Source organism: Hyperolius riggenbachi, chromosome 12, assembly GCF_040937935.1.
Source record: "Hyperolius riggenbachi isolate aHypRig1 chromosome 12, aHypRig1.pri, whole genome shotgun sequence".
In the NCBI taxonomy this organism is placed as follows: domain Eukaryota; kingdom Metazoa; phylum Chordata; class Amphibia; order Anura; family Hyperoliidae; genus Hyperolius; species Hyperolius riggenbachi.
The window spans coordinates 63,591,620-63,604,941 of NC_090657.1; the positions used below are offsets into that span (position 1 = coordinate 63,591,620).

At 47.1% G+C, this 13,322-nt stretch overlaps 1 long non-coding RNA gene across 1 annotated transcript in view; it reads right to left on the reverse strand.

Annotated features, from left to right (window-relative positions):
* Positions 1-317: 317 nt before the first annotated feature.
* LOC137541317 (uncharacterized) overlaps positions 318-13,322 on the reverse strand; it is a 63,303-nt gene continuing 50,298 nt past the window's right edge. Inside the window, exon 3 of the long non-coding RNA XR_011025123.1 lies at positions 318-801. This is a non-coding gene — a long non-coding RNA (uncharacterized lncRNA). The remainder of the gene's footprint in view (positions 802-13,322) is intronic.

The window sequence follows — 13,322 nt, forward strand, 5'->3', positions numbered from 1 at the left end:
ACCAGTTAATTCCTAACACATTCAGCTGGCAAAAACAATTGCATGCCTTGGACATGAGTGATGCACATACCCCAGGCATCTGCACTCTGCAGACAAATGGGGCAGATCAGCTTGTGGTGGCACATGGGCACTGTAGGACCATGTTACTTGTTGTCTCCATGGGCCTCTCTACTGGACTTGGTGAGACTGGCTGGCTTGTTTATGGCATGGCACATGTGGTGCACTAGACATGCCCAGTGTTCTGCCCCTCTGTTGGAATTATAAAAAAAACCAGATACTCCACAGCCTGTCCTGTCCCCTGAGAAAAACTCAAAACAGAAAAAATACACCTTTATTTCAAATTCAGGGTCGTAACAATAGACCATGCAAGGGATGCCTCCGCAGGGGGCCCAGAAGCCACAGGGGGCCCGTGGGGGGAACAGTTTGAGTGTCTGACAGCTAAGGACATGGAGAGAAAAAACGTATTCTGCTCTCGCACCATTGTTATATTGACTGCATATGACACAGATAAGGACTCATACACTGTCCCTGCTCCTTAGGGTTCATAAAAAAACATCTGTCTCTAACTGCTGCAAAGTTCTGATGACTTCATGTACAACCTTACAAAGTAGTCACGTTTTGAAAAAAAGTTGAAGACTTTCCCTTTTCAGCAATCACTCCGAAAGGATTCCTAGATTCTTATCACACACAGGCTAATGACCTTATGGCTCTGATTACATTTACAACACAGTGGAGTGGAGATTGATGTCTGACTGTTGCTGCCTTTTTGAGAGCTTGTTGTCTCACATGGAGTCCAAGATCCTGTAATAACAGTATCAATCAGTGACATTTTGAATGTTTTGCCAAAGTTACAGTAAATACTATATCTTCTTATGTTCAGCATGCCATTGTTGTTCCTCCATATAGCATGTGCTCTCATGTAGTAAGATAATACGGCTGTGTGTGTATGTATGTAGTGGGAGCAGAGCTTCGACAAGGGACTTGTCGGCTGCAAGGGGCTGGAGGAAGCCCCGGGTAAGTAGATCTAGGGGTAGCATAGATTGCCTGACGTTTCCTTTAAGTCTAAGTGTTTTTATCAGCATGGGGAAAACACATTGGTCCTGTAATGAACAGCGGAGATGCCGCCGCATGGTCTAGTGACAGGGCGGCTATCTCCGCGGTCAAACCGGCGGTTTCCGCGCAGCGACACACGTCTGGCTTGGCTGGACCTTCTAGTTCACACAGATGGAGAGCTACGCCGCGCGCCAGGCGACAGGACAGTTATATCAGCAGAAGGGGAATCAGTTGATCAGGCCGATCAGCTGATCCCAGCTGGACTCTGGATTGGCTGAGTGGCTCGGGCGGAGCTGCACAACACTGCAAGTATATATAGATCTTGCTTGTCAGTTGCTGCTTGTCTGCCGTTGCGAATACTTACGTGTGACCACTCAGACCTCAGTCAGATCCTACAGTGTGTTAGAACCAGGTGGACCTGGGAATTCACACTTAGCCAGATTACGCTATTGTTATATGCTGTGTTATACTTTAGACCAGTTCCAGGGTGTTGTGACCAAGGACCTCACACCCAAGTTTAGGATTACTGTGTCATTACTGTGTTATACTTTAGACCAGTTCCAGGGTGTTGTGACCAAGGACCTCACACCCAAGCTTAGGATTACTGTGTCATTACTGTGTTATACTCTAGACCAGTTCCAGCAGTTCCAGGGTGTTGAGACCAAGGACCTCACACCCAAGCATAGGATACTGTGTTATTCTTTAGACTAATTCCTGGGTGTCTAGACCAAGGTCCTCACACCCCAGACTAGGATTGTGATTTATATCTGTTATGACCATTTGCTCGTGTTTTGCCGACCTGGCCTGGCCGACCCTTCTGGCTGTCACTCATCCCTTGAGCGTTCAGTCTGTCTGTACTACCCGTGACACTATTCCACCAAGTGTCAGTTAGCTGCAAGGACCTCTTGCTCATCCGAGAGTCCTTCCTGCAACACAGCCAGTGGCCTCTATCCCATTGGAGTCCCTTGGCTGCAGTACAGTCTGATTTCCAGTTTACCAAGGAATCACTGGCTGCCAGATTATCACTATCTCCTCTCTCTAGGAGATAGTCCCTGCACAGTCCAGGGCCACCTGCCCCTCAGGTGGTTCCTGGCCGAGCTGCCTGTATCTCCCGCCTCACGGGAGATAGCCTACAGTTACACTTAACACTTATACTTCATTAGGTGTCCAGAGGTTAGTCATACTTGTATTATTGGTGATTCTGCAGATCATCCATAATCAGGTATACATCTGTATTGTTGATGATTCTGCAGATCATCAATAATCAGATTCTCTCTGTGTGCTGACACCAATCGTTACAGGTCCTCAGTTTTCCTGTGCAGAAAGCGAGGGGGGTGGGAGGGCCCCATCCAAAGCCTTGTACCTGCCGTATCTGTGACTTTTACGTCAACTTCATCTTAGGGTTATGACATCTGCACTTCACGAACTTGGTTGACAGCAGCCCCATTCTGTAGGACGTCACATCACTGACACAAGTATTGGCTTATCTTATCTCCTACCTTCATCAGTAAAGCAGCCTGCGCTCGCTTGCACACATGCCAAAATACTAATGTTTACCAGCTTCAGAGATCAGCTTACATAATGTGGTATTTATAAGGTGGGGACATTTCTTGGCAGCACCGAGTGTCAACATACCAGTTCTAGAGACAGTGCTGAAACACTGGCAGTGTAAATAGCTTCACTCGTAAACACCTTGCTTCACGAAAATAAACTCCAGGCTGGTGGAGTGTGCACCGCAGAGGGGAGGAGCTACTATCAGCTAATACTGGGTGACCAATAGCAAGATTTTCTATTCAGAAACTGTTACTGTTTTGCACTTTAGTTCTGTTGTCTTATAGTATTAAGTGTACTTATGATGAAGATATGGGGTTAACTCTAAATTGTCCCCAGATTATTCATGTAACTAATTATGACTCTTTACTCCCTTAAAGCAGAATATAACCCAGCATTTCATATTTGCTCTAAAACATTGTTTACAGCATATTATATGAAATCAGCATATTTTTTTTATTCGAAGGGTTACACACAGAGCTTGAAAGTTCAGTGCAGTGAAATCTGGACACATCCGAAGATTTAGATTATGTTATCTTGTGTTTACTTAAATGTATCAAGTGAGGAATGTGACACATTCTCTGACTGCGGAGAAGCAGCTCAACACAGAGACTCAAAGCATGTCTGCCTTTAATACATAATGAATAAAAACAGTTATTAATACAATGCAAAGTCAGCTCACAAAGCAAAAAACTGTACTTTTGGAAACCTATAACTTCTAAATGAATAATAATACTTATGCACATATGCAAATATGATAACCGTATGGCATATAAAAAGTAGGAAAACATGTTTTTATTGAATATTATGTCAGGGTTTTAAATCACTTTAAAGAGATCTGAGGCCCCCAGCTGCATATTGTTCTTATTTTAATTACATATGACACACTTTATTGGCAATCTTTAAACTTAAAGGGTACCAGATGTGAAAATAGTAATAGAAACGGAGGGAGCAGGCATATAGTCTTACCTGTCCTGATGCCTGTCGCTCCCCCCATTCTCTTTTCTGCCCCCCGCATTATGCCTAAATGCCCCCCGGGACCCTCTTCCAGGTTGCCGGAGTCAGGCTTTACTGCTCAGATGCTGGCCAGGCTGTGCGCATCCTACAGCGCACGCCTGTGGCTGGGAGAGCTCTGCACATGCATATGACTTAATTCACATGACGTAGTGACATCACTGTAGGACGCGTACAGCCCGTCCAGCACCTGCTCAGTAAAGCCCGACTCTGGCGACCCGGAAGAGGGATCTGGGGGACATTTAGGCATAATGTGGGGGGCAGAAAGGAGAACAGGCGAGCGACATGCAAAGGAAACCAGGAAAAAAATGATTGACTCGCATACATGCCCCTTTTCCAGTATAGCCCCCTCCAGAATAGCCAGATGTGCCCCCGGTACAAGTCAGCCCCCTCCCCATAGCTAAAGGTGCCCCAAGGATGATGCAGCAGTGTCTCAAGAAGCAACTAGATGGTGTCATAGATTTGAGATACAGCCATTGCTGCACAGGAAGCATCCCCGATCATTGCACTGCAAATAAATTGCTTGCACGCTCAACTCCACAAGCCAGGGGACATAGGTAGTCTTGAGCAATGCACTCTGCACACCATGTTGCCGGGGATGGAGGGCATAGTGTGTATCCAGGCTGAAGTACTTCCTCACATGTGGTAGGAGCGTGCGAGTGCTGCTGTAGGCTTGGACTGCTAGGCTATAAACAAAATACATGGCAGCCGGTCAGCATAATGGTAGTAGCGGTGGGGGAGGGGCGCCTTTTCCCCACACAGCACCTCAAGCAGTTGCTTGTACTGCATTTTGGTAGAAGCACCCCTGTTCACAAGGGAAACATCACTGTTGCAAATTACAGATGCAGAAGAGTCTCAATCTTTCACTTGTAATATTAAAATACTTAACTCAGGAAGAAGTGAAGGCAAGACTAAATAAATAAAAAATAGACAAGGCACCTGGCCCGGATGGCATAAATCCTCGGGTCCTAAGGGAATTAAGTTCAGTTAGAGATAAACCCCTTTATCTTATCTTTTTTGTGAGTCTCTTTCAACTGGCAGAGTCCCAGTGGATTGGCGTACAGCCCACATTTTCCCATTATTTAAGAAGGGCAAACAATCAGATCCAGGAAATTATAGACCTGTAAGCGTATATAAGTTGTATGTAAACTATTTGAAGGGTTACTAAGAGATACTATGCAGGACTTCATAGTAGAAAATAATCTTATTTCTGAGCATCAGCATGGGTTTACTAAAGACAGGTCCTGTTTGACTAACATGCTCAGCTTTTATGAGGTAGTGAACGCTAATGTGGATATTGGGAATGCTGTAGTTGTGATATACTTGGACTTTGCTAAGGCCTTCGAACCTGTTCCCCACTGGTGCAAAAGTTGAGGATGCAAGGACTGGGGAAGAGTCTGTGTGCATGGATAGGGAACTGGCTAATGGACAGAAAACAAAGAGTTGTGGTCAATGGATCATACTCAAAATGGGAGACTGTTAGCAGTGGGGTCCCACAGGGATCTGTACTGGGTCCAGTGCTCTTCAATTTATTTATTAATGACCTAGTAGATGCAGTAGATCATCAACTCTCAGGAATATAGTGACATATTGCAACAGGATCTGGAAAGGATGGCTATATGGACACATAAATGGCAGATGAAATTCAATGTTGAAAAATGTAAAGTCATGCATTTTGGTCATACCAATGGCCTAGCACCATATAAAATAAATGGGATACAGTTGGGGACATCAAACTTGGAGAAGGACTTAGGAGTACTCATCGACAGCAAGTTACATAGTTATTTTGGTTGAAAAAAGACATACGTCCATCGAGTTCAACCAGAGAACAAAGTACAACATCAGCCTACTCCCTCACATGTCCCTGTTGATCCAGAGGAAGGCAAGGAAGTTAAATAATCGTATTCAATGCCAAGCCGCTGCAGCTAAAGCTAATAAAATTTTGGGATGCATTAAAAGGGAAATATAAACTTGAGATGCTAGCATAATATTGCCCCTATTTAACTCTCTAGTAAGGCCACATCTGGAATATGGAATTCAGTTCTGGGCACCACATTACAGGAAAGATATTGCAGTTTTAGAGCAGGTGCAGAGATGAGAAACAAAATTGATATGAGGGACGGAAGGTCTCACTTACCAAGAAAGGTTAGATAAACTGGGTTTATTTAGTCTAGAGAAAAGACGCCTTAGAGGGGATCTAATTAACATGTATAAATACATCAGAGTGCAATATAAAAGATTGGTGGATGAGCTTTTTGTCCCTAGGCCTTCTCAAAGGACTAGCGGACATGATCTGCGCATGGAGGAAAAACATTTAAGCCATTTATTTAGATAAGGGTTCCTTACAGTAAGAGTGATTAAGATGTGGAATGCATTGCCACAGAAAGTAGTTATGGCAAATTCTATATCTGCATTTAAAGGGGACTTAGATGCTTTCCTTTCGTTGAAAGACATCCATGGCTACAATTACTAGGTAATGCCCAGTGATGTTGATCCAGGGATATTATCTGATTGCCATTTGGAGTCAGGAAGGAATTTTTTTACCTTTTGGGGCTAATTGGACCATGCCTTGTAAGGGTTTTTCGCCTTCCTCTGGATAAATATGTGAGGGAGCAGGCTGGTGTTGTACTTTGTTCTCTGGTTGAACTCGTTGGACGTATGTCTTTTTTCAACCTAAACAACTATGTAACTAAAATCTCTAAAAACGTCTGTAAATGCTCATTAATGTTAAGGTCTGGGGATTGTGGTGGCCAGATGAGATGCTCAACTTCATTAGAATGTTCCCCGTGCCATTCTTTAACTATTCTAGCTGTATGGATTGGGGCATTATCATCTTGAAAGATGACATTCCCCTCCGGAAACCGTTCTTGAACCATAGGATGAACTTGGTCACCCAAAATTCCTAAATAGTCTCTGCTGTTAATTCTTCCATGAAGGTGTGAAGGATTGCGGAAAAGCCGCCGTGTGCTCTGACGGAGCGGCGGCTGGTTCCGCGTTCAGCCTGGCGGTTTCTGCGCGGCGACATGTGTCTGATGTGGTTCAGCCTTCCTGTGCACATAGGCTGAGGAATGCGCACGCCGAGAGGCAGAAGCTTTATGGGAAGCAGAAAGGGGTCAGCTGACTCTACTGGTCAACTGATCCCAGAACGAATGGCGGTTGGCTGAAGGGGACTGGGCGGCGCTGATCTGCGCTGCACTATGTAGCTGCTTGTCCTTCAGTCTCACGTTGTCTGCCGTTGCGAATGCTTATGTGTTGGCACACAGACCACAGTCAGATCCTACAGTGTGTTAAGAGCCAGGTGGACCTGGGGATTCACACTGAGCTAGATTACTCTTGTGGCTATGTTGTGCTTTAGACCAGTTCCAGGGTGTTGTGACTATGGACCTCACACCCAAGACTAGGACACTGTGTCAGTTCTATGTTATGCTTTAGACCAGTTCCAGGGTGTTGTGACTAGTGTTGGGCGAACACCTAGATGTTCGGGTTCGCGAACGTTCGCCGAACATCGCCGCGATGTTCGGGTGTTCGCGCCGAACTCCGAACATAATGGAAGTCAATGGGGACCCGAACTTTCGTGCTTTGTAAAGCTTCCTTACATGCTACATACCCCAAATTAGCAGGGTATGTGCACCTTGGGAGTGGGTACAAGAGGAAAAAAAATATTTGAAAAAGAGCTTATAGTTTTTGAGAAAATTGATTGTAAAGTTTCAAAGGAAAAACTGTCTTTTAAATGTGGAAAATGTCATGTTTCTTTGCACAGGTAACATGCTTTTTGTCGCCATGCAGTCATAAATGTAATACAGAGAAGAGGTTCCAGGAAAAGGGACCGGTAACGCTAACCCAGCAGCAGCAGCACACGTGATGGAACAGGAGCAGGCGCAGGAGGAGAAGGCCATGCTTTTTGAGACACAACAACCCAGGCCTTGCATGAGGACAAGAAGCGTGCGGATAGCATGCTTTTTAACGCCATGCAGTCATAAATGTAATAAAGATAAGAGGTTCAATAAACGGGGACCGGGCGTCAACGCTAACCCAGCAGCAGCAGCAGACGTGATGGAACAGGAGGAGGCGCAGGAGGAGAAGGCCACGCTTTCAGGTGCAACTCAGGCCTTGCATGAGGACAAAAAAATGTGTGCGCAAAGCAATGCAATGAGTAGTTTTCAGGACACAATGGGCTATTCGGAGGAGCTATTCCCACCCCCACAATCTTCTACCTGTGAAAGGTCAATGGAACAGCCACAAATGTTGTGCCCGGATTCACAACCTTTTTCTGTGGAAAATGCACCTCGCACTGAAATGCAAGGCGAGGCCGAGGATGAACATGACGTCAACAACTCAACATGACGCAAAATGGGGGCGGAACAGAAAGCTGCTTTCAATGTTTTGAAGGCCTTAATTGCCTCCGGTGGCCAGTTAGATGCATCATTCATCACACCCAAATCCCAGAGCAATGTGTGCAGGAATTTGAATCGCAGGAGGTGTACCGAGATCATCTGGACAAGTGACCAAGTGACAAGTGACCAAGTGACAAAGTGACCAGTGACAAAGTGACAAAATGACAAAGTGACAAGTGACAAAGTGACAAGTGACAAAGTGACAAAATGACAAGTGACAAAATGACAAAGTGACCAGTGACAAAGTGACAACTGAGAGGTTGTTCTGGGGAGCTCCACTGCACTCAGTCGCATATGAGGAGAGGTCTCGTCGGGACTGCTGATCCTCCTCAGCTTGCTCAAAGCCTTGAGGGTTCCTGAAGATCCTCTGCTTGGAGTTCGCCGGGGTTCAGCTTGGTGTCGGGGTCGGCGGCGTCCTCCTCACTCCAACGTGGCAGATCTTCTGTTGAAGGAAAAAAAAAAAAACATTGTTAAAAGTCCAGTACCGCTTCTGAAGGACTCACCAAGAGATGCAGGAGATGCTTCATCGCTCGCTGGGTGATGTCCCTCCCTACGCGCTGGAATTCTACGCTGCACATGCTAGCACGCTTTTGCGCAGTGCCGAGGCGCATTCCAGCAGCTAGCTACCAAGCTTCTGTGGATCTGATTGGGCCACCATGTTAGATCTCTGCCAAGTCCTCCAAAATTTTGAGCAATCCACGTTGCGTGACTGAGCAGTGACAACTCTACAGTCAGCATTACAATACCACTGCTGTGTTTACTGAAGAAATCAATGTTGAAGATGGAAACCGCTGGCATGATGCAAGTGGGGGATTCTGAAGATGAAAACGATCAGCGTGATGATACCAACATCAGGCAACCTGCCTCAGGAAACGCTGGTCCCAGCTATGACAAAGAACAGGACGAGGAACAGCTGGAGTTGGAGCAGGAATTGGATGCCCCCACTGCCGAGGGACAGAGCGGTGCACGTTGGACTTCCACAATTTAGCGGGAATGGACAGCAGAAGAGGAAGAAAGTGATGCTGGTGACGAATATGGTGCATCACAACAATCACAACGCTCACAAGAACATGAAGACAGAGGAGTCTGGCAGGACTCTCTGGCACACATGGCTCAATTCATGCTAGACTGCATTGAACGCGGCCCGCGCATTATTCACTATTCATTATTATTCATTATTCTGGAATCTGGACAACACCAATTACTGGGTTTATACCCAGTTTATACAAACACAATGTTAAAAAACTGATTGAAGAAAGTGTCAGACAGGTCAAAAATGGAACAATTCCAGCAGGCCCTTGAGGATGGAGACTTTAGAGAGGAGATTGACATCCTCCTCCTTCTCTAGCCAGTTGTACGCCGACAGACTGACTTCAGCAAACCCAGGAGGACCAGGAGGGCAGCAAAGAACACAAGCTGCTGCTAGTGCCGAAAAGGGAATGGTATTGGCAGTGTCCTTGGAGTGGGAACATTTTCTGACACCCATGCAGCAGCCCACAGAACAGCAATCGGGCAGTTCCACGTCCTCCAACACCAATCGCCTGGAGAAGATGGTCAAGGTCCAGGACTACATGTCAGATGGCGTAGCTGTGTTGAACAATCCATCTGCAGACAGACGGTGAGTGTGACAGGCAGCACAGAAGGACCATGGCAACTCACTCATAGTACCACAGTTTGATAGTGCTGCCCAAAAAATTATATGGATCCGTGGACCCGGGCACTGCGGGCAGTACTGGGAAGTGGGAACGCAGATTTTAGTACCTAAACACACGATACAACATGTTTTCCGGGGTCGGACTCTGAGGCACATACAGATGGTCCCGATCATCATCCTCATCATACAACTCTTCTCCTGAGTCTGACCCACCCACCACCTCTGCCACCCCAACATCCCCAGACACAGACCCCTCATCGTCCTCAACATTAACTTGGGATGCTGGCCTGAGCCAGACCTCCTCCTCCACATCAGGCCCCATCATCTCCTCAATGGCAGCCCTCATTAATCGCTCTGGCGACGGACCGATGGACACAACGTTCTCCTCCGGGGAGGGCTGCTGCTGACCACTGGCTGCTGGGGTGGAGTTTATAGCTTGCGTGGGGCGTTGGCTGTTGCTGTTGTTGGGAGTGCTGCTCACAGCGGAGGTCTCTGAGGAACTCATGGTGAGCTCATATAGTGGTTGGCGGTGAGTGGAGTATTACTGATCCCAGCAATATACACACTGACTGGCAGAGTACGCAATGCTATATAGTCTGGCTGAGCGGTGTACACAGAGTGGCAGTAAACAGAATGCTATATAGTGTGGCTGAGCGAGCGGTGTACTACTATTCCCAGCAGACACAGAACAGTAAACAGAATGCTATATAGTGTGGCTGAGCGAGGTACACAGAGTGGCAGTAAACAGAATGCTATATAGTGTGGCTGAGCGAGCGGTGTACTACTATTCCCAGCAGACACAGAACAGTAAACAGAATGCTATATAGTGTGGCTGAGCGAGCGGTGTACTACTATTCCCAGCAGACACAGAACAGTAAACAGAATGCTATATAGTGTGGCTGAGCGAGCGGTGTACTACTATTCCCAGCAGACACAGAACAGTAAACAGAATGCTATATAGTGTGGCTGAGCGAGGTACACAGAGTGGCAGTAAACAGAATGCTATATAGTGTGGCTGAGCGAGCGGTGTACTACTATTCCCAGCAGGCACAAAACAGTAAACAGAATGCTATATAGTGTGGCTGAGCGAGGTACACAGAGTGGCAGTAAACAGAATGCTATATAGTGTGGCTGAGCGAGCGGTGTACTACTATTCCCAGCAGACACAGAACAGTAAACAGAATGCTATATAGTGTGGCTGAGCGAGGTACACAGAGTGGCAGTAAACAGAATGCTATATAGTGTGGCTGAGCGAGCGGTGTACTACTATTCCCAGCAGACACAGAACAGTAAACAGAATGCTATATAGTGTGGCTGAGCGAGGTACACAGAGTGGCAGTAAACAGAATGCTATATAGTGTGGCTGAGCGAGCGGTGTACTACTATTCCCAGCAGACACAGAACAGTAAACAGAATGCTATATAGTGTGGCTGAGCGGTGTACCACTATTCCCAGCAGCGATACAGAGCACAATGCTATACAGTGGCGGGTGAGCGGTGTACCACTATTCCCAGCAGCGACACAGAGCACAATGCTATACAGTGGCGGGTGAGCGGTGTACCACTATTCCCAGCAGCAACACAGAGCACAATGCTATACAGTGGCGGGTGAGCGGTGTACCACTATTCCCAGAAGACAGAGTGGCAGTAAACAGAATGCTATATAGTGTGGCTGAGCGAGCGGTGTACTACTATTCCCAGCAGACACAGAACAGTAAACAGAATGCTATATAGTGTGGCTGAGCGAGGTACACAGTGGCAGTAAACACAATGCTGAGCGAGCGGTGTACTACTATTCCCAGCAGCGACACAATGACTGGGGGGACCCTGGCTAGCGTGGCTGGAGTGCGAACTACCCTGCCTGCCTACCCAAAGCTAAACCCACAGACAAATGGCGGAAATATGACGTGGTTCGGGTATTTATTTACCCGAACCACGTGACAGTTCGGCCAATCAGAGCGCGTTCGGGTCCGAACCACGTGACCCGTTCGGCCAATCACAGCGCTAGCCGAACGTTCGGGGAACGTTCGGCCATGCGCTCTTAGTTCGGCCATGCGGCCGAACGGTTTGGCCGAACACCATCAGGTGTTCGGCCGAACTCGAACATCACCCGAACAGGGTGATGTTCTGCAGAACCCGAACAGTGGCGAACACTGTTCGCCCAACACTAGTTGTGACTACGGACCTCACACCCAAGACTAGGATACTGTGTCAGTTCTATGTTATGCTTTACACCAGTTCCGGGGTGTTGTGTCTACGGACCTCACACCCAAGACTAGCATACTGTGTCAGTTCTATGTTATGCTTTAGACCAGTTCCGGGGTGTTGTGACTACGGACCTCACACCCAAGACTAGGATACTGTGTCAGTTCTATGTTATGCTCTAGACTAGTTCTGGGGTGTTGTGATCACGGACCTCACACCCCAGAACTAGGGTAATTCGGTAGGCTAGTTCCAGGGTGTTGTGATCACGGACCTCACACCCAGAGCTAGGATTGTATTGTATGTGTATTTGCCTTAGCCCAGTTCCAGGGCATAGATAATAGGCCCTCACACCTAATTAGGGCCAGTCTGTTCATATTAGCAGCAGGGCTTCCTGCAACCCAGCCTGGGTCCCTCTCCTAGGGAGTCCTCAGGCTACAGGAATATTCCCCACAGTCAGGGGAGTATTCCTCAAGTCACTCAGGCCACCGGGGTCCCTGGTGGTCTATACTTTACAGTTGTACTGTTACACCAAACACTCACATTATACTGGTGTCCAGAGGTTAGACATTCCCGGATTATTGGTGATACTGCAGATCATCCATAATCTGGTGTATATCTGCATTGCGGGTGATTCTGCAGATCACCAGTAATCAGATTCTCTCTGCGTGTTGACACCCATCGATACAGAACGGCAGACCAAAACAATATGGACGCACTTGACAGTCGTCTGCTTGCATTCACCACCTCGGTGGAGAATTGCATCAGCGTGCTGGATAGTCATTAGACCCAGATCGATGCTTTGTCTGGGTCTATACAAGCCCTTCAGACGACTGTTAATGCAGTGCGGTCCCCTCTTGTTACCGATTTACGCATGCCGGTGCCCGAGAAGTTTTCTGGTCACAGATCTGACTTTCGAAACTTTAAAGATCGAGTGTTATCATACTTTGGGTTAAGACCTAATTCATCTGGTACTGTCGCACAGAGAATTATCTTTATTAAGACTCTGTTGACAGGGGATTCTCAGACCTGGGCATATGGTCTGCAACCAGGGGATAAGGCCCTGACCTCGGTGGAGGAATTTTTAAAGCTATGGCTATAATTTACGATGATCCGGATATTGCTTCGACCGCTGAGCGGAATCTCAAGACTCTGCGGCAGGGCAAGGATTCGGTAGAGATTTATGCAGCTGAGTTCAGGAAGTGGGCGGTGTCGGCTAGATGGGGCTCATTCGCACTGTTAGACTGCTTCTTGTCAGGATTATCAGATGCAGTTTCTAGTCTGATGTTAGGCTATCCTGAACCAAAGTCCATTGATGAGGCCATTACACTAGCAGTCAGAGTGGATCGTCGCTTACGATATCAGAGGCAGACTCGGGGCAGGAATAGTGTGATATATGTTTCCTATGCCTCGTCTCCACCTACGTCACCTCCTCCTGAACCCATGCAGATTGGT